At 34.5% G+C, this 9,554-nt stretch overlaps 1 pseudogene; it reads left to right on the top strand.

The window, feature by feature from the left end:
* Positions 1–7,304: 7,304 nt before the first annotated feature.
* LOC141523509 (UDP-N-acetylglucosamine transferase subunit ALG13 pseudogene) lies at positions 7,305–8,942 on the top strand (annotated as a pseudogene).
* The last annotated feature ends 612 nt before the right edge of the window (positions 8,943–9,554 follow it).

The following is a 9,554-nucleotide window of genomic DNA, read 5'->3' as shown; positions in this document are numbered from 1 at the left end:
CAGGGGATAGAGCACTGGCCTTGGAGTCAGGACAACAGGACACTTGACACTAGCTGTGTGACCTTGGGCAAGTCATTTAATCCTGATTGCCTTGCATCCAGGGCCACCTCCAGTCATTCTGATTCATATCTGTCACTGGACCAAGATGAATCCAGAGGAGAAAGCAAAGCCAGAGAGCCCTGCCTCACCTAAATCCAATTCATATGCTTGCCATGGCATCACCTCCCTAATATCATGGTCTTCTTTGAGAATAAAGGAAATCACCATCATTATTCTTCTAAAAATATTCCATTAAAAGGACAATAGAGATACATGGTAAATACGTTGGTTGATAATACCAATAATTATGTATCTATTATTGTAGATTAATTGCCTAAAATATATCATCAGGGAGATGCATGAATAGAGAAAGAGGAAAAAAACTTTTTAGTGTACTGGGTAGAATATAGTACATTGAGTCAGGAAAATCTGAATTCAAATCTTGCCACAGACTTTAACTAGCTATGTGAACTTAGGGAAATTACTTAATTTCCCTCTCCGTCTGAAAAAAATGGTGACTACAATATCTATCTCAAAGGGTTGTTGTGAGAATCAAATTATTTAACATGAACTGCTTTGTAAACTTTAAATCACTATATAGCTAGCTTTTATTAGTAAGATCATGGAATAGCTTATAATAGACAGATTGCATGTTCCACTAGCACCCAATGTGTTGTACAGAACCCAAGAAAGAATGTATGAGAGAACAGGGGCAAGAATCACACAAGATGAGAAGTAGAGAAATTGCAATCTACACTGTTAGAATATTCAGTGATAATAAGATTGGACACTTGCATGTGAAATGTGGTATATAAATCTATAGGAAAATCTTGGTATGAAAATCTACCCCTAGTAACACCAATTCTTTAAGAGTCGGGGGGGGGGGGCAGTGCAATGTTCCACCAAACCTGGCAGGGATAGGGCCTGCCTGTATCATCAGTCTTGCCACATTAGAGAAAGATTCTAAGACATATGCTAACCATATCCTCCTGGAAGATAAAATTTGATCTTGGAATTGATGAAGATGATTCAAGTAATGAAGATACCAATGCCACCTCTTAAAACTTAATCTTTGCAAGACAGTGGGGTTAAGTGACTTGTACAAGGTCACATAGCTAGGCAATTATTAAGTATCTAAGAATGATTTGAACTCAGGTCCTCCTGAGTCCGGGGCCAGTGCTCTATCCACTGTGCCACCTTACTGCCCCCTGCCACCTAGCTGCTACCTAATATTGTTTTAGTCAGTTACCTTTCCTACTGTATTCCTTCCTCTGTCCCACAAAGAATTTTTAAAAGAGAAAAAATTAATTAAAATTAATCAAAAAATCTGACATTATATGAAATATTCCATACCCTTCAACCTCTCACGTCTGCAAAGAAGCAAGAAAGGGTTCTTCTCATATCTTTTTTTTAAGGACTAAGCTTGATGTTTACAATTTCACATTATTTAATTTCAATTATTTTGTGGGGTTTTTCACATTTACATGATTATAGTCATTACACATATTGTTTTCCTGACTCTGCTTATTTCACTCTGTATCACTTCATATATAAACTTTTTCAAGCAACTCTCTCTATTCATTACCTTCATGAATTCTTACAGCATATATTCCATTCCATTTATGCCTCACAATTTGTTTAAATATTCAAAATGCCACAATACATCAAAACATCTTAATATGTAACTACAAGATGTTTCCTAGGCTATTCTGTATAAGATATTGTGTGCAAGGGGCACAGAAAATTATAATTCATTCTAGTAATGCACATTTTCAGAATAAATTATTTCTGTTAAATCACTAATAAATCAAACAATATCTGTATAGTATGAACATATTATTTGTTCCCTTTGCCTACTACAATCAATACATTGTTATATTTTAACCACTTAAGCAATAACTAGTAATCATCACAGTTTATTTTGGTTGTATTTTAGGGAGGGAGAAGTAATAGCCTCAGTATACATCCAAACATTGTAATCTGAATATTAGCTTATAGATTCTTTGTGATGTGATGCAGGATGTAAGATGTAGGATAAACTATCAAAAGTCAAAAAATAGAACAAATTTCTACTTAATCTTGATAATACACTATTTTGATGATTCTTAAAATGTTTGCAAACCTGTGTGTTTCTTTAATATACTCAAAAGAACTGAGTAGTATTCTACCCCACCAGTTTTTGCATGGATAAATCCAAGAAATCTAAGAAAAAATGTTAACTCCGATTACAAAAAAAAGGAAAACAAGTGAAGCAAAACCTCTCATACTCTTTTTATCAGTCATTTCATAAATTTTTTTATTAAGTATTATGTGGCAAGCTCTAGGGTATATAAAAAGGCAAAAATAGTTTGGGAGTGACAACATATAGTCAACTACATATAAACTGTATATAGGATAAATTGGAGATGATCAACAGAGAGAAGAAACTTGAATTTAGAAAAACTGAGAGAGGCATCACACAGAGAGTGAGATTTTAATTGGGACTTGAAGGAAATCTACTTTAATAAGAACCAAAGAATTTCTCAGGAGAAAAATGACCTAGTAAAGGCCTGAAAGTTCAAAGGTTGTTGGAGTATAGCTCCTTATTACACCTGGTAGATAATGAGATCAAATAGAGTAGTTCTTTCTGCACAAAAGGAAGAGTTGTTGATTAAATAATGATCAAATTCTAAAGGTTTTTCCCCTTGGTCTCAGTGAGAAGATGACTCTTTATTAAGAGACAAATTTGTTGCAAGTTTTACTTTTAACATCAGAAAAGAAGTATCATTATCAAAAGATATATTCCAGAAAGGATAATATAACCTATGAAAATAAGGAAACAATATTCTTGGCATATTTTGGTGTGATGGCTTATCATCCACAGCTGCTTTCAGGATGTTGCCACTAAATCTTTATGCTTTTTAAACTTTGTCCTCCAAGTTTGAGTCATAAAAATTACCTCCATTGGTCTGGTCAAACATCCCTTGTCCAAGTTCTATATACTGGGGCTTCTGGCTCAGCAAATACACGTGGCTATTTGAACAGCATTTCTTGACTTGAAGAGACAGCTGCCTTTGTATGGACAGATTGATTAATTAAATCCATATCACTCTGACATTAAAATAACATGAAGGGTCACATTTTCAGCTCACAAAGGATTTAGGGCTGGAGGAAAACTCTAACAGAGCAACAAAAAGAGGAGGATACGTTTTATTCCAGGGTTTTCTAATTCCCATTGTGCCTATAGGTCAACACTCAAAGGAAAGAAATATAAAGAAGTATCTTTAAATCATATAAAGGAGAACAGTAGTGTAAGCAACAAGGGAAACTTAAAGGCATTTCTGATTTGTAGAAATAACTTTCCAGTTATGCAACTAATATATATCTGAGAGTGAACTTGAACTCAGTTCTTGTTGATTCCAAGCTTCATCTACCAGCCTAAGTAAAGAGCAATACCTAAACATATAATTATCAACAATAGAATATACAATTAAAGACACAGAATAGAGGATACAGAGGTGGTCAGTAAAAGTCTCATGTGGAAAGTTCTATTCAAGTTAAGTTAATTAGAAAATTGTGAGGTGAAGATGAGGAAGGAGTGTGGTCCAGGCATAAGAAGCAATGTAGGGAAAGGTAGTTTGAGTGTTTTGTGTGATGAATTTAAAAAAGTCAGTATGATTGGACAAATGCCTATACAATGAGGAATAAGATAAAAATTCCTTATTACACTTGGTAGATTAAGAAATTAAACAGATTAGTTTTTTCTGCACAAAAGGGAAATTTGTTGATTAAATAGCAAAAGTAGTAGATACACACTAATGGACAAATTCTAACTCTTTTTTCTTGATGACAATGAGATGACTCTTTATGAAGTGATAAATTATTTGCAAGTTTTATTTTAACATCAGAAAACACCCTCATATTATAACTGTTACTTCTGTCTTTAGAATTTCTTCCTTGAGAGTTTTCCATCCCTAATATTTCTACTTCCTCTGTTCAGGGACCTGAAAAATCCTACTTATTCTTTCCTTGAACCTTTTAAAATTTTCTTTTTATATCTATAATCTTTACAGTCTCAGATAAAGTAAGTGTTTAATAAATTCTTGTTAATTTATTAATCTATATCCAGTTTTTCCTCTTCTCTTGCATGAATACTAAGCTATAATAATTGCTTGCCCCAAGGTTCTTATCATTTTTACTCAGGCAGATCAAATTTTCCTTATTTACTATAACAATGTCTATAATAACAATTTCCTTTGTCATTCCCTCTACCTTTTGAAAAATTAAATGATTATCAAGGCAAAGAACAAATTTCTCAGCTATTCTGAGTTTGATAGATACAGTACCTTTAGGAGTCCAGATAGGAGTCCCTCTTCATTGTAAAAATCATTCATTTGAAAGAGTTTCATGACCTAGTCCCCAAATTTTTCACCTAATTCCTTCTTCTGAGTATCTAATTAGGCATACCCACCTTGTTCCTCCTTGCCACAGATTTTCAGGTATCCTCCGCTATTCACCAGGCCCCTAAATATCATCAGGATATTCACTGTTAGATTCTGAAATATCTTCTACTTTTTAGTGTATCTCTGTATCATTTTGGAGACAGGTATATCTATATCCTAACCCCTTTCTGACATACTTAAGTTATTTTCTACCCCTCTGTTTAAATATAAATGGGAACAGAGAGCTCACTATTTTTCAAGGTAGACCTAATTGTTAGACAGCTTAAATTATTAGCAAAGCATTACATTGAACTGAAATCTCCTTTTCACCTAGTGGTTCTATCTCTGCCCAATAAAACCTTCAGAAGAAATAAACAAATATTTAACTTCTCATTGACATATATATATATATATATATAAATTTTTATAAAAACACATTTCATGAATATAAAGAGAAAGAATTTAGTTCACCTTCTAGATGACAGTTTCAGATTTTCTAAGATAGTTATCATATCTAAGAAACTAAGGGTTTCTCTTCTGCAGTACAAAAAGATTCATTTAATATACACATTAAATATATAATATATATGCCTATATGAACGGACACTTTCACAATGTGCTTTTTTTTTCTTCCACCAAAAATTTTTTCTCTGCTTAATTCTAATCCAATGAATGAACATGTCCATAGTTTAACTATACTACCAGGAAAATAATTTGATCTGGAGTGCTACCCATGAAAGGGTTTGTTTCCTCTTCTATTCCATCTCTAGTATAGGAATTGAATATTAGCAAAGTTCCCTGAATTGGGACTTGCTCTCCCTCAACAGAACTAATCTGGGCTCTGTGGAGGTAGGATTTATGTTCCTTGGCATAGCTATGGGTGGGCAGCTTGAATCCCTCCTACTGTCTGCATACTTGGCCCATTGCACTTCTCATTGCACCACTCAGGTTCCAAGAAGAATAAATATACTCAGTCATTCTGTATCTGAGAAACTGAAAAATGCTGCAAATATGTGACAATTTAAGCAGAATCTATGTTCTGTACCAACTGCAAACCAGATAGATTAATCTGAGTCTTTTTTTTTCCTTTTTTTCTCTCTTGCCCAAATTTTTATTGCTTTTTCTCTGTTGTTTTGTCACTTCTTTTCCCTTCCCATTTTAAGAGGTTAAAAAAAGGCTACATTTTGTACCTTTTTCAAACTGCTGATTTAAAGCAACTTTTCTTTCACTGTATTCTGGATGGTCTCATTTAAAACATTTGTCTATCACTAACTGAAAGGTCATTTTTTTTTATGGAAAAGGAGAGTAACGGGTTTTATCAGGCTCCCCCTTGTCACTTCAACACAAAACAGATTCTTTGGACTCTCCTGCTTGAGACGGGAACTGGGCTTATGTTTGCCTAAAAAGAGATAGCCCAGGGATGTACTATTTTGCTGGCAAGTTTTGATTTCATTCTACTTCAGAAGTGGTTTAGAAGTGTCTCCAGAAGATTTTTTTGTTTTTTCCCCCATCTTCCTTCTCTCTTCCTCTTCATTTATCTCTATTTCTTCTCCTCTCTGCAAGAGTGAGGAGTGTGGGGATCAAATAGAGGAGAAGAATAAATGGGATAAGTGTTAGTCTGAGCTCTAGAGAAAGGAAGATAAAGAAAATAAGGGCTGTCCTAAACACAGAGTAGGATATGTATTGAAAGTCCTGCCTATCTGCAAATATTTCAGTATGGGACTTTGAAAGTTCCAACATTAGAGTCATTCCTTTGGTTAAACTAATACTGTTCTGAAAAACAACTGGTTGCTTGTTTTCCCCTATAACATTAAATAGGGATAGTCTAATGAAAATTTTGTGGATGTAAAAACTGTGCTCTAGAATATGTTTTAAAGCTACTGTCTACCATAAACTAAGAATTGGGATCAAGGTAGGGGAAAAAGAATTGAAAACAGGATTTTTGAAGTTGGAAAACATGATAGATTTGTTTTCTCACACCTTTCATTTTATAGACGAATAAACTGAAACCCAAAGAGTCAAGTGACTTGTCTGACTATACAAAAATGGCAACTATAACAGGCACAATTGATGTTAAGAAGGACATTTCATAGTGTGATCTGAGAATACATAAATGATAGACATAATAGGCAAAATTGATGGGGAGAAATATTTCATTTCTTAGCAGACCTAGGGCTCAGAGTGATTGTATCATTAATACCACCACCTTAAACCATTATTACTATTACTACTTCCTCTATTACTACTACTACTACTACCACTGATGATAATAATAATAATAATAATAATAATAAATAGGTAAATAATACAATACTCTAAATGCCCTAAACCATTAGTGAAACAGTCTTTAAATATCTTCTTAAAGAAATTAAACTGTTCCTCAAAAGGCAACCAAAAAAGTATTGAGCCATTTTTATCTGAACATTTTTTTTAATTTGAGGAATTATTTATAAAGGTGGAGATCTGTCACATACCATCTGTATTTAATGCTAATCATTGTTTGATCTAAATATGATGGCTGTGTTTTCTAACCTCCCTCTTCCCATTTTTATGAATTATATTTGCAAAGGGAGGTTGCCTTACTGATAACCAGGCTTCATTTTAATAGGAAGAGTTTGAATTAGGATAACAGAATTTTAATATTGTCTATTTCACTAAGTACTGTAAGATATTAGACAAATCTCTTCTCCTCTCCCTGCCTCTATTTCAACATTTATAACAAGTGAAGATTGTACTCTCTAATGTTCCATTCAGGTCTAAGATTCTGTCATTCTATCTAGGTCAAAGAAGGCTTCTGAGATTGATTTGTATTGATTTTTTTACTTGTTTTGTTTTTTGTTTTTTGTTGTTTTGTTTTGTTGTTTCGTTTTTTGCAAGGCAATGGGGTTAAGTGGCTTGCCCAAGGCCAAGCAGCTAGGTAATTATTAAATATCTGAGGTCGGATTTGAACTCAGGTACCCCTGACTCCAGGGCCAGTGCTTTATCCACTGCACCACCTAGCCACCCCCAGACTTTTTTTTACTTTGAAATAAAAATTTCCACTTAGAAGATGGACACATTAGATTGACTCAGAAGAGTTCTAGTATGGAGAGAACAAAATAAATCTACATGCTTGGGCAGGGTTTTTGCATAGTTGAGTTATGTCATATATATCTCTCCTCCCAGGTTGGCTGAGTCTAAATTCCAAAATCTAATTCTGATTTTAGAAATAGTGATTCATGTTTAAATCATATTATCTCTAAGAAAGAGAGTTTTTAATTCTTTTTCTTTCCTTTCCCATTCATTATAATAAGCCAGATAACAGTTGAGCAAATATAATAAAAGTAAACTGAGCAGGCACTGAGTACACAAAAAATGCACACACGCATACACACACACACACACACACACACACACACACACACACACACACGAGTCATTCAAACATGCCCTCAGAAAGGAAGTGTCTCAGACTCCTGAAGAGCAGATCCAGGCAGTCAGAGCTAATACCTTCGTGGTTTTTAAGGTGCCAATGGAATTCAAAGCACCTAACTGGATGTAACTAGTGTACATAGGAATCTACATATAAAGTACTTCACAGTAATGCATAGTTTATTGTCAGAATCTGATTCCCAGAAGAGCCAAGCAAGATCTGAGCTTTTACAAACATTTGAAGGGTAACTACCAAGCATGACAGATAGACAGACATTCATAGACTTGGAAAGAAATAGAGTGGCTGATTTTACAAGCTAACATAGTTCTGAACCAAATAATTTGATCAGAGGAAGAAAAACAAAACAAAACAACCCTTCAGAATTTGATAAACACTTTATGAAAATTAACTCTTATGTATCTCTTTTCCTTAATCCTAATTCCTCATACCAAAAAATGACTAATCTGTATTATGTTTATCAAAAACTATATTTGTACAGCACTGAGTAGGGTGGTGGCAGAGCTGCCAGGCAGGGCATGACATCAGTCCAGCGGCTAAAAAGCTGTGGCCATGAAGTCCGTCTTCGTTACCGTAGGTGCCACCAGCTTCAATGAGCTCGTAACCTGTGTGTCTTCCAAGGCTGCCCTCCAGCTATTCAAGAGCCTTGGTTATCAAAAACTTGTTCTCCAGATTGGAAGAGGTAGAGAGGTACCAGAGGCCTTCATTTCGAGAACTTTTTCTTTGCATGTTTACAATTACAAGGATTCTTTGAAAGAAGATATTAAGAGATCAGATCTTATCATTAGTCATGCAGGTGCAGGGAGCTGCTTAGAGGCCCTAGAAGAAGGAAAGCCCTTGGTGGTGGTTGTAAATGACAAACTGATGGGCAATCACCAGGTAGAGCTGCCAGACAGCTGCACAAAGAAGGGTATCTACTTTTCTAGTGCACATGCAGCACCCTTCTTGAGCTATTAAAATCAATGGACTTAGCATCATTGAAACATTTTCTTCCTGGCAAGCCAGAATTGTTCTCTGAACTTTTGGATAAAGTTGTGGGATTTACACAATGAATACCAGTCTCTCAACCTTTTCAACCCACTCATTTGAAAAGGCATATATGCATTTATTGCCAAGCCTTCCTAGATATTGCAGTGAGATCAAATCCTCTTTAGTGTATTTTTCCAAAATAATATGCCCATAATAAAATGTCTACATTTAATGGATAAAAAAAACCAAGTATGTTTGTACAATGCTAATCTTACTGTTCATCACCAAGGGGAGAGAGATGGGAAGAGAGGATGGAAGGAAATTTTGTAACTTAAAAATATACATACACATATGGTTGCAAAGTAAATAAATAAATAATTAAAAATGAAAATGAAAAATAAAAGAACACAAAAAAATTAAATTATCAGCTAGCTTGCACAGTGGATAGAGCACTAGCCCTGGAGTCAGGAGGACCTGAGTTCAAATTCAGTCTCAAATACTTAATAATTAAGGTGTGTAACCTTGGCATGTCACTTAACCCCCTTTGCCTTGCAAAAAAAAACAGGAAATAAAATAAAATTATCAGTGGAGCTGTAATCTGGAAATGACTGAATGAATTTTCTTTCATCACAATGAATATACCAGGGCTCAAATATAACTTTGGCCATTCACATTAGCAATTATGGAAGCACAAA

Source organism: Macrotis lagotis, chromosome 1 (assembly GCF_037893015.1).
Source record: "Macrotis lagotis isolate mMagLag1 chromosome 1, bilby.v1.9.chrom.fasta, whole genome shotgun sequence".
Classification (NCBI taxonomy): Eukaryota; Metazoa; Chordata; class Mammalia; order Peramelemorphia; family Peramelidae; genus Macrotis; species Macrotis lagotis.
The sequence above is the reverse complement of the archived record's forward strand: the minus strand, read 5'-3'. Positions and strand labels throughout refer to the sequence as shown.